The following is a 17682-nucleotide window of genomic DNA, read 5'->3' as shown; positions in this document are numbered from 1 at the left end:
AATTTTCAAACGATTTTGGTGGGCGAGCTTCGAGGAGGCTAATCCGATACGAGGTCCGTAACAAATGAGAATGTTCCGTTTAAATTTCTTCGCCACGGCCACGATACGTTTCGGTATCAATGGACGATCGCGTAAAACTTTCGACTACGAGTTATGTCCGTGGGAAAAAGCTCGACGATCGAACGAGAACGACCGATGAGCCACCGCTTCTTTCTCTTTTCCCGTTTATTCCATTCCGGCCTTGGCTTGTTAGCCTTCGGTACCGTTAGTTTTGCACTGTTAGCTTTCGTATAAATTTCCACGATAGCTGTTCGAATCTATTACAGGATTTCCTATCTATCTTCTCGAGATTTTCCAATTCCGTACATTCCTTCGTCCGTACTATTTTCATTATCCAGACTTTTGTTTCCGGATCCTTTCGATTATTTTACGCAAACGTTGTCGAACAATTTGCGGAATGTACACGTGCGCGCTCCACGAAGGTTTACACAGAAAATAGCTGAGTCGTGGGAAAACCGGATATCGGTTTTAGTTAAGGACTCGCTGCTCTCGTTGTTCCTTCGATAAAACGTCTCGATATTCACGAGTTGTAATTTACAATCGGGACAACGAAATCGCACAATTCTAGAAATTCGAATCGTCGAACGAACACGGACTTTGGATTTCCTAACTCGACTCGCGGTGTGTCGAAGAACCACGTGAAACTCCAAGCTTCCGAGTCAGAATATAAGGATGTCGGTAGAAGACGAGACACAAAGTACGATGTAGACGATATAGAGAATACAAGAAGAGTTTTACGTTCATCTTCCGTTCCGAAGCACGACGATAACCATTACCGGGACCGATATCGTGGCTCAAATTTTCCTGTAATAACCGATTAAACGGCGGCAATTTGGAGCGATAAAACGACGAGTGAACGAGCTCCGAGCTTGCACTGATTTACGAGCAAGTGAAATTACAAGCCCCCGCCGTCTGTAAAAGATGTAAACCGATTTACGACCGTATAAAAGGTTTCATCGATCCCCTCGTGTTTACGATAATTCCCGATCGTGATCGAAGCCGAGGAAAATGGTCGCGAGCGAACCCGACTCGGTCTAACCGGTCACGGAGCACGTCGCACGCGACGCTGCAAATAAATCGGAGCGACTCGTAAAATTGCCACGAAAGTTATCGTCAGAAACCGGCAACGGAAATACGGAAATGGACGCGCTCGGCGAACGAACCTTCGTTATCTTAACGAGCCGGGGCTTCGCTTAATTTCGTATTTTCGCACTTTTCCACCCCACTCGACGCGACGACGAGATGCCGACCCAATACGGGACGCATCTTCTTGTAACTCACGGTACGAAGGAATCGCAATCGCTCCCTTCCGGAACAAACGTTTGTTCCTCCCCGTTCCCTTCGGCAAAGAAGACCCTTGGACGAATTCTCCTCGTTACGTTCCGCTTACATCGGTATACATACATATAAAAAGGAAAATCAACAAGCCGCATCGCGTTCGTGTATCCGCCGCTGAATAATATTCAAATCGCGAGATAGTGGCAGTTGCAAATCAACGGAACGCAAGAGGGACGAGGAGAGAAGGAAGCGTAAAAACGGGATAGGTGAATGTGCAGAGTGAACGAATCGAGTAGAGTCAGACACAAATGTTCCTAATCTAAATACGCGCGTACCCTTACCCTTACCCTTACCCGTACCTCTACTCTTGCCTTCACGAAAGACAATTGAAACGCGCGCATAATTGGGAGCCACTTCCACCGTGTCGCCGTTCCATCACAGCCGAAGGCTTTGCTTTGCTTTGCTTTGCTTCTCTTTGCTTCGCTTTGCATCCATATTGTTTATATTCAACCCCGAGTAATTGCTTTTTAAATTAGTCCCCAGCGCCAAATTAACATACTCGATGTTTACTTCTCCCCCGTGGCAGCTTCTCGAAGCTCTCGAGACTTTTCCTTTTACTTCGCGTCGTCGGCGCCTCAAAGGCTGCCCGTTTGTCGTTCGCTAGCCCTCTCGTTTGGGAAAATCGTAACGAAAACTTGGCTAGCTGGATGGTGGACCCGTTGCGTTTGACTTTGACAGTGGTAGACGTGCATGAAAACAGGTCGGAACGTTTTCATGCTCGCGAGAATAATCGATCGGTGAGAGACTAGGCTACTCGCGGAGTCAACGCGGAGGAATCGGGCGTTTACAAAATTTATCGGTCGAGAATGCTCGATGTTGCGAACGAAATCTCGGCGCTGACCTCCACGCCGATTCCATTATATTAACGAGCGCGTAGAGTACGATCCACGGAGAAGCAAGAGGAATTTTAATGAAACGAGCACGAAAGTACCGTAAAAAATAAATGAAATCGCGTGGATCGAATCGGTCGACTCGCGAGTCAGCGGACTATTTCTTTCGACGAAAAATAAATAATAACATTTATTGTTCAGGTAACACCATTTGGTAAAGTAAATTCAAATATTAAAAAAAAGAGAAATACATGAGAATACACGAATAGATTTAATTTAATTTAATTTAATTTATTGCCATCAACAGGAAAACCTATTTTATACAAAAGTTTAACAAAAACATCGCATGACGCTGCTTTATGTATGTATGCAGTAGTTTTAAGTATACATGTTACTCTCGCACTATCCGGTAGATGGAACTTTTGATCGTATCAATTGATTCTGAGAAATATTCACTTTGGTTATTAAATTTATCGACCACATTGCATATACTGGCTATTGTATCGATTTCGATTGTACCTGATTGTGTTGGAAGTAGAGTAGAATAGATTGAAATGCCTGGCTGCATGAGAGGATACGTGGAAATTTATTTGATTTAAGAGGATAGGACAATCTACCAAGCTGTTAATAATTTTATATAAAAATGCAATGTCAGCAGCAGTACGTCTATCTTCAAGAGAGTTGATTTTGAATTTGGACATTATTCTATTGTAATTGTGGTCATTGTATCTCATGGGTGTGTCCGTTTTAAAATAGAGGAAACGTAAAAACTCAAAGAAATTCCACATATTCAAGGTGGGGTAATTGCCCGATTTTGGCTCCCGTTTTTGGAGACTCGCGTTTACATAAAGGGAACGAAGAACGAGACAGGCTCGTTACCAATTTCCTGATTCGTAAAACTGGCAAAATTACAGGGAGAAAGGAGGGGACAGAGAGAGAGAGAGAGAGAGAGAGAGAGAAAGAGCAAAGGAAAACCGAGTAAGAAAGCCGAACCACCCGCCGCGCGCTCCACGCTCGGGGAATCAAATTATTCCCTGGCTAGTTTTATTTCAGTGAACCGACGAGAAGGGATTATTTTCTTGAATTAAAGATGATGCGCCGCTCTAATTAGACCGTGCGGCTGGTTTGCTTGTAGCCTGGAAATTTCCCGACCGGTCAACCTTTCCCCTTTTCGTCCGCGCACAGACCGGAGCACGTTCCACCCGAACAACGGAGTTTCGGGATCGTTGAGAAATTCAATCGATTTCCGGAGAAGTCGAAAGGAACGCGCGCGAACTACCGACGAAACGTCGGATGTAACTCAGTTCTCTAACAGTTCCAGGCATTCATCGTTCATACAAAACACTCGACTTATTCTAGCGACTGCAGGCACGCGCCACGCACAACCACCCTATCCTACATAAGTGAAATCGAATTTCGGCGTATCTCGCCGCCGCGCCCGATGGGAGACGTTGGAACGTGGAAGGTTGTCTTGGCCTCTTCTAGGTAGGGGTAAGAGTGGGTGTAACACGTCGCGCCAACGCGTGCTCCTCTGCCTCGTTGCGCCGCGCGTCGCGATGCGAGCAATTTTAATCGAACAGAATCTCCGAGTAGCTTTAAATCTCGCGGGACGGGCGCGCGGGCAGTTCGATCGAAACGACAAGATCGGTCTCGTTCAACTGTTCCTCGACTGTACAGAAGCGACCCGCTAAAATTCGATTCTCGATCGAGAGTGCGGAGCGTGGTCTCTCGACGTTAACGGTGGAACAGCTAGCGTGTTCGTTCCGTGTAAACACTCGCGCTTCCACCTTTCAGCGTTCAAGCTCCCCTCTGAAAAGCTTTGTAAAGCGTCCGTGCGAACGGCCCCGTACCTCGCCGTCTGTTCTTTATTGCGGCAGTTAAACAAGCGGCCTTGAATATTTGATCGGCAATTTCGCGCTCCCACAAAAGATCAGCCCCAGACTGACTGGCTCTCTCCAGCGGGATGATGTCTGAGCCCCTCTGACCGCGCATAAACACCGGCACATAATCAAACGTAAACCCTGCCATCCATCCGCGCACTCGACTCATACACCACGACCCCCCAACATCGACCGTGACGCGCGACATTCTTTTCGGGCAAGCTCACCCTCGAACGAGACGAGTCGAGGCTTCTCGATCGTTCGACTGTACAGATTACACGTTTTTCGAGGAGTTACCGGTTCGATTTCTAAACACGACCAATCTTCCACCCCTCCTGAAACCGATCGTCGAACTCGTGATTATAGAGTCGATTGTAGGTACCTCGACATTTGGTCTCGGATGAGAGGAAAAGAATAATCGAAGTTGTCGTCTTCTTCGTCGATTCCTCTTCCTTAACAGCGACGTTGAGTATCTCGTTATCGGGAAACGGGAAAATGAAAACTCGAGAGACGGAGTCCCGGGTCGCAAGAACGAAAATCTCGAGACCCATGGTTCCCGTACCGGGGATACAATAAGAGAATATCAAATGAAGACGTATCAAAGGAGGCACTCCATTACCAGCCAGAAAGATGGAAAAACGCGAAACGGATACCTCTGAGAACGAACGGAGCCGGTTGATCCCATCTCGGCGACAGTGAAGTGGGTTTTCTACTTGCCGCGGCAGGATGAGACAACAGGAGGACCGCAAACGATGCAGGAACACTCGCGGACGGGCCTGGGATATTTATCGTTCGCATGATTGGTATACGCTACATATACCACTGCGTCACTTATTTTATACGTTAAACGATATTGATTACTCTGTATGTAATTGTGAATTTTTAATGTTCACGGACGACCTCAAGATCCATAAAACCATTCGTTCTAAGGCCGATCATTGTATCCTTTCGATCTATTCTACCCAATCTATTCTACCCTATTTCCTACACATCCAGGTACAACCACACATATACAATAGCCAGAATATGCAATAGAGTCAACAAATTTAATAACCAAATTTAATTTTTCTCAGAAACAATAGATAAAGTCAAAACTTACATCTACCGGATATTGCGAGAGTAACATGTATATGTATATTTTTAAACTACTACAAATAGTGTCATACGATGCTTTTTTCTTGTTAAACTTTTGTATAAAATAGGTCTTCCCGCTAATGGCAATAAATTCAATTAAATTAAAAATCCGCACTTAACGGGATAACTGAATGATGTGCATATCAATGGAATGGAGCTTAATACCCGACAAGTGACATATTGTAAGATTTTCTAGAGGCAGTAATAAAAGCTAAATCTACAATACGGGATCTTGGTATCGTTATAATGTTATATCTTCATCATTATCATTTGACGAACATATTCAATATATTTTATCCAAAGCATCAAATTCATTTGGATTTATTTCCTGAACTTGAAATTAACTTAATACTTGTTTTAGCTAATTTTAAATGTTATTTATTAAATATATTGTATACACACCGAGGAGAATGGGAGGATACGTCGCCAAGCTGAATACGCGTGTACGTAGAGGAATGAAAATTTGATTTACCCGGGAGGAAATTTTCATGACGGTGTCGATCGCGTGTTATCGAATCCGTGAATAACCAGCTCGGTTCCAAAGCTGATTGAAACCGCAAGTTTCGCGGAGTTTGTCGACGCGAAGTCAGAATGATTTCGGGTAGCGACGAAAACGACGCCGAACAGATACGCGTACGATGCACGACTCGCGTCCTTTCAACGAGAAAATTAGATCCCCTATACGCGTTCTACAACTTTTCGTCTGTCACGATCCAGCGAATCGCATTCAAGGTATCAGAACTACCACAAAAGTCATTTTCCATAGGTACGAAATCATTTTAGCCGTCTATGAAATAGTGCTATGCGTCGGACGATTCGAAATATGCGATCCCCTTGCGTTTAATGCCAGTTTAATACGCAACGATCCGGTTTTGCGATCGATGGGCTGGCGAATCGAAATAATTACCAAAATGAACACCCAAACGGTTTCGATTAAGATCCCCTCGTTCTCTTTGCCCCGAGAAAGAGTCTAACGTAAACAGTCGGTTGGGTAGTTTGACTTTACGCGAGAATAGATCGTGTGCCCTCTGTTGGAGCATGCTTTCGCAAATCCAATTTAAATGCTGTTATGTATCATTTTTCAACGGAAACAAAGGGTCTATACCCGATTTCTAAACTGTTCCCCTGATTCTAAGTTGTTTGTTTCACACAGGTTTGTAAAGATTTTTTCCGAATGGAATCGGTATCCACGTTCTACGTGTCGCCAAATCTTCTACGTTCTACGTATGCGAAAAAAATTTTTCGCAAACCGTCGACATCGATTCTCTTGGTCGTGCGAAGCAAATGGAAATTCGCGAAACGTTTCGACGATGGAATGTTTCGAAGTAAGCTGTTAATATTTACGGAACCGGAACACTGTACAACGGGTTTCGGTGATGAATAATCGGCATCGAACGTATCCTCCGGTAAAATCTGTCGTTCGAGTCGAAGGTATTGGTGCGCGGTGCACGGAATTTTGCGATGTTTCGCTGAACCGACATGGCACGGCTTAGAATTCGGAACGCGGCATCCTTTAACCCCGAGTAAGTGGATCCGTAGTCGGAGGCGTAGGCGAGACAGGATCACGCGAAACGCCTGAAAGCTAGTTTAATTTGGCTTCTCTGGTGGCCACGACACGTTTATACGCGCAGCCTGTCCTATAAACCGCATACTTCCCCGCAACTATTCCGCGGAATCCCGAGCATCGTGTTTCCCACGGATTTTCGAACGTCGCGACAGTCGGCCTTGCGTCTACGACGCGATCGCGATCGCGCTGGTACGATCGAGAATCTTCCTCGAACCTGGCAACTGTTAACCTTTGTCCGGCACGCTTTCCTCTAGCCTCTAGGACTCTGGGTTATTTCGTATAGTCGAATTTTTCAAGTAATTTCACTTCGCGTTTTCAGGAGAATCTGATGCCGTTTCGCGGTTGATATCGAGATGACAGCAGAATTTGATTTCTCGATTGAAAACACTACTAAACAACTAATCGTTTTTATGAACGTTTCGCGACTAGTTTCTATAAAACAGGTCACGCCACCGTACACGCATTTCTGCCCGTTATTAGCGGCAATTGATTCGTCTTAGAGTAGATGTATTCCTGCGTCGCTCGATAGAGAAATATGCCAGGGTAGTATTTGCACGGTGCTTACGAAGATCAGCGATAACGATCGCGTCGAGTGTGCATCGCATCCCATCGGGGTGCGCGCTTATTCTCCCGCGATATCTCGCGACGATGTCGTTGAAACGAGAATTCGTGAAGGGCAATCGTATGCTCGTACGCGATACGTGCGGCAGTCGTACCGAGACGGACGAATGCGAGTGTCGAGCTACCGTAACGTAACAGAAGCAGTTGTTCGTGCGGTCGATTGCGAACGCGAAGCAGTCGGGCTCCGTTTGCCTCGGTTGTTTTAAAATAGGACCAAGCACGAACGGTTATCGGTCGAGCTCGCTCCTTTCCATTAAACCAACGGTTCACGACTCGGCAACGCCGTTGAATAATTAACGAGCGACCGATTTGCGGGTACTGCACGATTCCGCGACGTCGAGCTCGAGATGGACAAACCGCTCGTTTCTATTTTAGGCGAGCAATTACGCCGTCTCGATCATATATAATCCGACCCGGAGAAACTTTAATATCCGGCCGTCCCCGGTGTAAAAACCGTACCGGAAATGACGTGTGGAGTGTATCGGTTCCCGGAGCACCTACGTCGAATTAATCCCTTCCGCGTCGGATTTTCCATTCCAAGACTTCCATACCGTGCGTATTCTTGAATTTCCTCTGCCGGAAATGAGGCTCCGGCGGAATCTCCTGTCGGATTCGACCTCTCCCCGGAGAACCGGTTCTAAAAATTCATTCGCTCGATTCATTCAAGTGGTTACCGAGCAACGCGTATGCGACGACTGGGAATCGACGTCGTATAACGGCAGTCGGTACGGATTGGTCCAGGGCAAAAATAAGCTAACGCCGAAACCCTCGGCCCCGAAGAAATCGGAGAAACGGAACGATATGGAACCGAACACGAGTTTCCTTTCCTCGGTAACCGGTCGGCGTCCACGATTTATCTTGGACGCGTCGAGACGTTTTCCGCGTCGACGGCCGCGAGGAATGCCAGGCGGAAAATGTCGGAGTTCCCGGGGCATACCGAGCGGAAAATTACAAATAGTTGGCGGATTCTGCCGGCCATAGTTCCGATACAGAAGCGGAACCGTCGGCAAAAAAACGTGGCTGCAAGACGCGAAACGTCGAACCGTAAGAAAGAAATGCGTCCGCTAGCGACGCGGCGCGGCGCGCACGGAACACGATAAATAATGGAAACATCGGTACTGCGTCCGTCCGCTCGGGTCTCGTAAACATATACCGTTCCGGCTGGCAAATGCGTGCCGCTTCGGGAATATCGGCGGGCAGAAAATAATTGCGACCGTTTTGAATTCTACCGTTCGCTGCTCGAACAACGGTTTCCCGAAATCGAGCATTTTCTCGGAGGAGAAATGGATTCACGTGAAATGGAATAAATTTCCCGGTGATTTTCAAATGTTCGCTCGACGAATATTTATGAGCCAGAAGAGAACGAATGCGCGCGCGATGCCGTTTATATTTAATCAAATTTCGTCCTCGCATTGAAACGGAGAACTATGATACTTAACACCGGGTACCGTGGGAAACCGTACATTTGCGAGTATTTTACGCGGTCCGTTACTTACAGCGCGGCGTCGCGCGTCGATTTCCTCGCGAAACGAACCGAACGCTTAAAAGTTGTTCTCGTTTCCGTCTCGGGTTCCCGGCAGGTATCGGGAATCGAGCGCGCGAATCGATTCAAATTCTTCCGAAGGAAATTTGATACTTCGCGAAGAAGGTGGTTTCACGACCGCCTGAACGGGGCTCGATCGCTGTTTACTTTGTGCCACGTTTGCCAAGAATCTAATGTCTCGGTTGGATGGCTTTTGTTTCGCGAGCGAAAAGTTGATCGGCCGGTACACGGGTTTCCGCACGCAAACTTTCCATACGATCTTCGCCGCGTATACCAACACGAGGACAAAGGAAACCTGTCGCGGTGGAATCGACTCGTCCAGATATTTCCATTTCTTCCATTTCACGGCCAACAAAACTCGTTCCGTTATCGTTCTTTGCTCGCGATTCTTAATCTTTAGATGCAGCTTGCGTATATTTGCAGCGACATGCGGGATCGATAGGCTGCTGCGCGTTATACGATTCGCGAGACGCTGACCAAAGCGTAGACGGGGGAAATTACGACGCTCGGTGGCCGTCGTCGGAAAGGTTAATGCTCGCAAAGCTGCCGGGGGCACGGGAAAAAAATACGAGAAACGCTCGAAAAGTAATTCTGAGCGAGCGAAAAGGGAACACGCGTCAAAGGGAGCTATCCGAAGAAAGGAAATCATAACGAGTTTGCGCGAGTTCCCGACAAAACTTCCCTGCACAAGGAGCCGCGGCATTTCCGCGTGGACCAGATTCTATTCGACTCGAGCTCGCCGAGAACCGATTAAAAAGCTTATAAATACCTACATAAATACCGACAAACATTCTACCAGAATCATATGCTCGATTAACTTGTACGACTAACATTTTTATATCGTGACATGGTGTCTCTTGATTTCAGCCAGAGTATCTTCGACCGCTACGCTGCACTGGTTCGACTCAATTTTCCCGGTTAATCCCTCGATCGTCTATCGTTCACACGGATACCCGCGAACGAAGAATTTCACGATGCAGCGTCAGGTACGAATCAATTTCTCCAATCGATCTCGATCGAGTCTCCTTAAACGCCAACGACGGTGCTCGTTTCTTCGCCTAGTAATTCCACGCGCAGCGTCGGGTCGTCTCGCCGCACCGCTTCCGTATTCGAGGGTAACTCAACGTTTCCCTGGAATCGCGGTCCCGTGTACACACGGAGAGAAACTCGAACGATCGGAACCAATCTTTTCTCTCGATCGTAAAGCAGAATTATTCACCAGCACCCCTATGCCACCCACTTAACCCTGCCCGTCTTCCCCCTTTCACACTTCTCTCGAGCACGAGCGCTCCTTCGCGTGCCACGACCTTCCCTCCATCCGTTCGGTTTAGCCCAGTGATGGGGAGGAGGGGGGGGGGAGGCAACTCAGCGCCCATCAAACTCACTAGCGGGCAACAACGTGCTGCAGCATGCGGGCATATGGTGGGTGAAATTAGTTTCCCCACTTGTAGCCGGGATCGATAATAAAATTCCGAGTTTCCAGTAGCCTGCCCCCTCTTATGAAATCCACGATTCGTTTTTCTTCTCTATCCGTGCCATCCGACCGATTTAGAAACGCGGCGCGAACCGTTTCCTTTTTGCAAGACGAAATTCAGATGCTGTTCGAGAAAACGGCGCATCAAACAGTGTTCCGTGTTACATTCATCCTTGGAGATCAGGAGAACCTATGTCAAGTGAGAACAAAAACTTTTTATCGATTCAACGTTCCATCGATCTTGATCATTTATAGATTTCTCTTTAAGTTAGTCGTCGGTATTTATTCTTTATGTTGGTAGAACAGTTTCTTTAACATTTTCTTTTTTAAAGTATCAATAGGAATGTGCGGGTACTCGCACGCCGATGAAAATCGAGCGATGGCGATTGCGAGCCAGATAGACGGAGGAAGCAGGCTGAACCGAGAAAGGGATAGAGAACGGGAGAGCAGAAGGCTACAGGGGGTGGCGAATCAAGGAGAGCAAAGACGTGTCCTGTGGGATTAAAGCAAAGCTCTGCGAAATTGCAGGAAAGCCACGTGGTTTCAATAAACTCGACCGCCATGGTTGAAAGTGGTCCACGATGGATATTGATTTTAATTTGAAATAAATCCGATGTCTTTCATTCGTCGGTCAACGCCACGCGAATCGAGAGAACAGGGGGGGCGTATCGAAGAGCCAGAGAAGGGAAAGGGTTTACAATCGCGAACGGTTCTGCCGAATAAACTTCCAAATATGACTGCCAGAGAGAGAAACGGCGAAAACCGACGCCGCAAGACGATACGTCGCGTACAAATAAATATTAGACAGATGCGAGGCATTTCGAGTAATAATAACGGCTTTCGAAAACGTTTCCGATTCTCGTAGTGTTGTACTTTCGCGACAACGCGACGGCTTCTAGCGAAAGCCTAACCAAACAAATGCCATCCATGCGTTGTGATTATGTTAAATATGCGAAAATGGAAAGCAGAGCTATCGCTTTCCCCATCGTTTTTCCTCTCTATTTCGAATTTCACTGTTTCGGTCGGAAGGGTGTTCTGATATTCGCTGGTGCGACATAGACGATAATATTTTAAAGAAGATAAAAGCGTAAAATAGGGAAGTTCGTTGCGCTGGAATCGAGATTAATTTGCATTGAAAAATACTCGAGCTCCGGAGAGCCGCGGAGCGGTTTGGAAAAACACGAGCGGTTTATCCGTATTTGCACGTTGATTGGCTTGGCCCGTGGCGTCGCATCGGTGAATCGTAATGCAAATCTCCGCGTTGGTTCAAAGTTACATTCGCCACTGGTTGGAAACTGTCGTGGAAAAGTCTGCCTAAAACGATTCCGAAAAACAGGGGGGGGGGGTGGTGGATTGAAATCTCTAGAATCGTTCAAAGGGACTGAACAACGTCTTCGCGACTGACGCGAAAGAATCTTGGCAATGCCAAGTTGTCGAGGCGAACGATCCACCGTGTACCTGTTGGACCGTTCGTTCGTCGTTTCGTAGTGTCAAACTCAAATTCCGAGGGTGGAATTTGTCGGGCCTGCGCGACCGTTTCGCGGATTCCTTTGTGGAACGAAACGTCGCGTCGAGTCGCGTCACGTGCCGCGTACTTGCAATTCGCACCACGCGAGTCTTGTTTCAGACCCAGCGGGTGGTTCGTAATTTTCAGGGAGCTTTTATTAAAAAATTTCGCTCGCGATGAAAACGCTTTTGCTTTGTCGCCTCTCAAAGTGAAATTTTGCACCGGAAAAGGAAAAATTCGCTGTGCATCCTCGTTACGCGTCCAGAGCATCGATGAAATTCGCTGTTTCTGTGGAACGAAGGTTCGTTCGCGGATCGTATCTCTTTTTGCCCGTGACGCTAAACGTTCGCCGCGATCGCATCAAACTCCCATTAATCATACTCCTTTCCCGACGCAACGCCTGGCGACGACAATTTTCTTCAACGATGCCAGCTCTTCGGTCTTGGAACTTTCGCCTCGAAGATTAGATCGGATGACCGAAACACTTCGATCTTCTTGCTTTCATGCTCGAGGCAAATCGCGTAATCGAGGACTCGAATCGATTCCTCTGTGCTATGTCCACGGTCGTCGTTCGATCCGTCCGTCCGGGTAAACGATACCATTGCACACGGTACGCAATGCTATCGATGCGATGCCCGATGAAGTTTACGTTACGAGTTACGCGTTACACCGGTTACACGTTACTGGCGATAGAGACAATTCGAATTCGTAGCGACCGAACATACTTAAATTAGTCCGAATTCCGGCGGTCGTCGTAAATTCGCTTTGCCCGTGATACTTTCCTCGGACGACGATCCGCGAGCGCCGGCATACGTTCCTGGTATGTATGTATACATTATAGTTCTACTCGCGGTATCTCAAACGTGTCCTTCTGTCGTTGTTACCGCTGGGTCCCCGTTCTCGTAGATATTAATTATTCTTGGAACGTTCGTGCCAGCAACTACGCGACTTCGAACCTGCCGGAAAACCCATCCGCCACCAGTCTTGCGAACCTCTTACAAACAACCACTCGGTTTGCCGCGTCGGACAAGGTAAATTTCATCTTATTAAGTATACAGAAACGTGAACGCATAAACCCCCGTATCGATCTCTACACGGTTCGGTCCGACTTGGACGGGATTCGCGTCAGGACCGTTTCGGGCAGCTTGCACATTGTACACTTAGGAGCAAACTCGGCTTCCACTAGGGCAACAAGTGACATAGAGGAAGGGGCTGTCTACCATGCTCCTACCACTTGGTATTAAGAATTATGGAAATTCATGCAAAATTAATATTCGGTTTAACATTTATTTTAGTACCTGTAATCAATTTTATCAAGTGGTAGGAGGCCCCTCGCTACTTCACCTACGCCACCTTTCCCCCTAGCGGAAGCCGAGTTTGCTCGTGAGGGTACGTAGAAATATGTAGAGGCGTATAAATAGTTGAAGAGCGAAAGGCAAAAACGGGGAAACAAGATACACGCGGCGTTCCAACATATCGGCTTGTAATTTCGTTTCTGTGATTTACCGGTCCCTTCGTAACTGTACATACGTTCCACGCGAGAAACTTACCGATCTCCCGAAAGCGTCGAAACAATTTCTGACTCTGTCTAGTTAGTCGAATTCATTGTTGTTACGTTGGCAATTATTCTTGGAGCCGCGGGAGGAGCCGCCGCGAACCGGGAACGAACCCGGTCCGGCGCTATTAGGTTACGCTGCCGTCGGGATAGCGGATCGAGGGAAAAGCGAGAGACTAGGCGCGTCGGCGAGGGTGAGACGAGCAGCGAAGGGAAGAGGAGTAGGAGCTAGACAAAGTATCTTCTCGGGGGTTTCCTTCGTATTATCTGTGCTTGGCGGTCCGCTCACCCAGCATGCATACAAAGCAGTATTTATAGCCGACATGGCGGCGCGCGACCCGTAGGGCTGAGCCGAACAAATATTCATTTCCCCGAGTCAAAACACGATCGCTCCGCTCGGCACATAGATCCGTCCTCCCTGCCTGGAACGTCGCGTCGCGTCGCGTCTCGTTGCCGCGCGGTCTTTCGATCTGCGAGCTGTCGCATTCTCGCTATTGGTATGTACCAGGAAATTACGAGAATATTCGAGGAACCGATGCGCGAGGAACGGTACCAAAATGATTACTCGCGTAAGTATCTTCGTTGAACATTTGAAAGGAGCTGCGCGCGAAATACGCGACCGTCTAAATATACATGGAGAGCAAGACCATCGACAGGTGATATTATGCAGTTTCAAGGGATGCGCCGCACCCTATTATTTCAAAGGTGGACGTAGAATTGTCTTCTCGCTAATTAAATAATAATTAGCCGATCGACGCTGAACTTTCCCACGACCAAAGTCAACTCGATGTCAACATTTCATTGTGTCTGTACAGAGTGCCGCGAGGGACAGTGATGGCATCGAATTGACCACAAGCATCGACTGGGAATCGTTAATAGAGTTACGTACGCATAACGATTTAATTTTCTTGAATTCAATAGCGTTCGCTATCGAGTCCCGTCAAATTCGTTTCATTGCGATGCAACACACCGAAACTATCGGACATAGTTCAGCGCAAACGCGGTGTTATGCATACATACATATGTTGTATCTACATATATGTATATACAAGAGCAACGTTAGGTGGTCGCGCGTTGCATTTTCAAACGCTTTCCGTTCGTGTCGGTACACGCGAGTAACGTTGTTCTCGAACGATTTCCCAGGGTAGATAAGGGCGACGACATTTGTCGCGACTCATAGAACACGCGAAGTAAAATCGAACGAGCGATGAAATCGACTCCCCGATTCGAGAAATACGCTCGGGCCACTCTCTCCGCGCCTCTTAACCCTTTCGCTACGAACGGTGACTATAGTCACCCAACGCCTGACGTTCACTATGTATGCTTGCTCATTGTTATGTGATAATTTGTTATTTAATAATTTGTTAACCCTTTCCTTTCTACGAGCGACTCCAGTCACTCTGCATAATATGCAGCGGTATTGAACGTACAGCAGGCGATTTTAGTTCTTCCGCAAGTGCACACTTGCGGCGCGGCGGACCGTTCCGCGGGAGTACCGCGCCGTAGAATCCGTCCGTAGCGAAAGGGTTAAACTTTTGTCGTTGGAACATACGGTAAAGTCGTGTCGCTGGAGCATTATTACGGCAAGGTGGCACGTCGATGCATTCATTTATTTGCCGGCGATTTACGATTCGACGAACAACACGAGGTATGGAGAACCAGTCTGTTTACGCTAATCTTTAAATCTGGTGATCCGGTCGACGTGAATAATTATAGGCCGATTTGGATCATGGATGTTTTACCAAAACTATTTGAAAGTCTCATCGTAGATGTACCGAAACCTGCTATTATTAATCTGATTTGTAAAGAGCAACACGGTTTTATGCCCTCAATATCTACAATCACCAACCTATCTGAAGAAATAAAAACATCATTGCAGATAATAATGTTTCATCGAGCTGTCTAAACCCGTTGGTTTCTTTGCAGCGGAGAATACTCGAGCGTCTCGAACAGCGGAGACGACGTATGTATACGTACCGCGAATAGAATTTCCATTACCGCGTTAAACGACTTGCACGTATGGATAGGTACGAATCGTCGACGAACGCGAGAAGTTCTTCGAAAGGAGCCCGATAACTTTGTAAAATTATACGAAAGCACGCGCGTCGGATAATGAGCAAGAACGAAGATAAATGAAATCGGCAGAAACAATATCCTGGTGGCGTAGAAAAAGAAGGGTTGAAACGACTTTCTCCTCGCCATGCGGCTTGGTCATCGTATTTCTCTGGCGGCTGTCGTAAATCCGCGTAATTTAAATTTTAAAGCGCAAAACCGTTACGCCGGTGTTTTATTCGCTTGCCGCGCGTCGTTCTCTTTTCTCCTTCCTCTCTCGCCGTGGGAGGATTACCTATTTTCTCGGCTTGCTCTCCCAGTTATTCGTGGCAAACGAATCTCAAAAGAGAGAGAGAGAGTGTATGTGTGTGTGTGTGTGTGTGTGTGTGTGTGGGGGAGTAAACGAGTGAGAGAGGGTGGCAAGGAAACGAGGAGTCGAACGGAAAAGCTGTACAGACAAGGAGGGACGGAACGGAAACGAGTAAATTCTAGCTTCCAATCTTCTTAGAGACGCAACGGCAAGAAAATCCGGGAAGCGTACGGTCTCGGGGTTCTTTTTCTGGGCATCGGCCTCGATTTTAGCACGGGAAAGTATCCGTTTGTCAAGAATGAAACCGATCGATGAAACGGCTTGCTTCGATAAATGGATCGACCAAGGATGGATATAATAGCTGGAACGCGCGATAATGAACGATTCGGGAATTCAGATGAGTCTGAATCGCGCTAGCTTCTAAACGGGAAAACTAATTTCCCGGTGCGGGTTATAACACGTCGATGACAATCGGATTGCTTGACGCGGAACGAAGATGAATATTCGTCGGACTGCTGCTATATGTATGTATGTATGTATTTGTAGGACTCTGCGCGTAATCGAATTTTCGTCCGTAATCGACGAGACCTTTAATTTCATGTTCGTCGATTATCCTAGGATCCTTGGAACTGTGCATATGCCGCGCGAAAGATTACAGACTCTTGGCCAAGTTCTGGCAAACGCGGCGTCCAACTGTCCAAGTATCCCAGTTTACGACTATCCCCGCGAATACGCGTTGTAACAACCGTTTTGGAACATCCGGCCGATCGAGTTCGCGAGTTTCCCGAAATTCTCAGCTAAATGCGGGGACGCCCGCCATCGAGGAGCACGGAAAAGGTTTCCCGTCTCGAGAAATTATCGTGTGCCGATTTAACTGTGAGAACCGAATGACCCGCCATCCGAATCGTTAGTAAATAGAATCGACACGGTGCCACGTTTTCCGGCCATTAGTCGCAAACGAAATGTTACTGTAATTTATCGTCTACGATATATTCTAGGAACGGAGGTTACGTTTCTCTGTCTCGGAATCCAGTGCCAGGAGCATTGAAAGATCCCCAGCGGATTCCGTGGAGTACTTTTCGCTGCAGCGCTGTGCAAAATGACTCGCTTGCTGTTCCATTTTTCCTCTCTGGATTGCTCGTTGCTCGATCTTATCCGTAAAGAGAATCGTAAATAAACAGAAGCGTCGAGGGAGCGCTGTAAGAAAGAACCGGCCAAGAGCGAGGATCAAAGAGGAAGCGTTGCGCTCACCGGATCCCAAAGCGGTCCGATACGAGTACAAGGGCAACGCGAAGGGACTCGGATACTTACCGGTACATAAGTAAGGGTCTAAAGTCTAAGACGTCGCGCAACACAGATAAAACAAGCGAGTAGGTGTATAGGTACGTAGATGGGGTAATTGGGTAACTTGGAACGAAACGCAAGTCGATCGCGATCGCGACGTAAACCCAAGAGAAACAAAGACGATAAACCGCCATGCTACAGGCTACAGGCTACAGGCCAGTTACAATCACTGTTAACGATGACCGACGCTTCCGACATGATTCGTAGTTATAGTCAATTCGGGAATACCCTTTTCCTTCCTCGGTTAATCGGATGCTTTAACGTACGATCATCGAAACCATTACAGGTAAGAAATTCAAAAGGAACGCGATCGCACTCAAGTTTTGAGTTTTCACTTCGAAGCCACGCTTTTCCTTTCCTTTCCTTTCCGTCGCGTCGTTGCGATCGATAACAACAACATACTCGATCGTCGACAACGTCCTTCTCATTCTTCGTTCTAACGGCTGTCGGTCGCATTTGTAATTGGA

This window comes from Dufourea novaeangliae, unplaced genomic scaffold (genome assembly GCF_001272555.1).
Source record: "Dufourea novaeangliae isolate 0120121106 unplaced genomic scaffold, ASM127255v1 scaffold170, whole genome shotgun sequence".
NCBI lineage: Eukaryota > Metazoa > Arthropoda > Insecta > Hymenoptera > Halictidae > Dufourea > Dufourea novaeangliae.
This window is presented reverse-complemented; position numbering follows the sequence as displayed.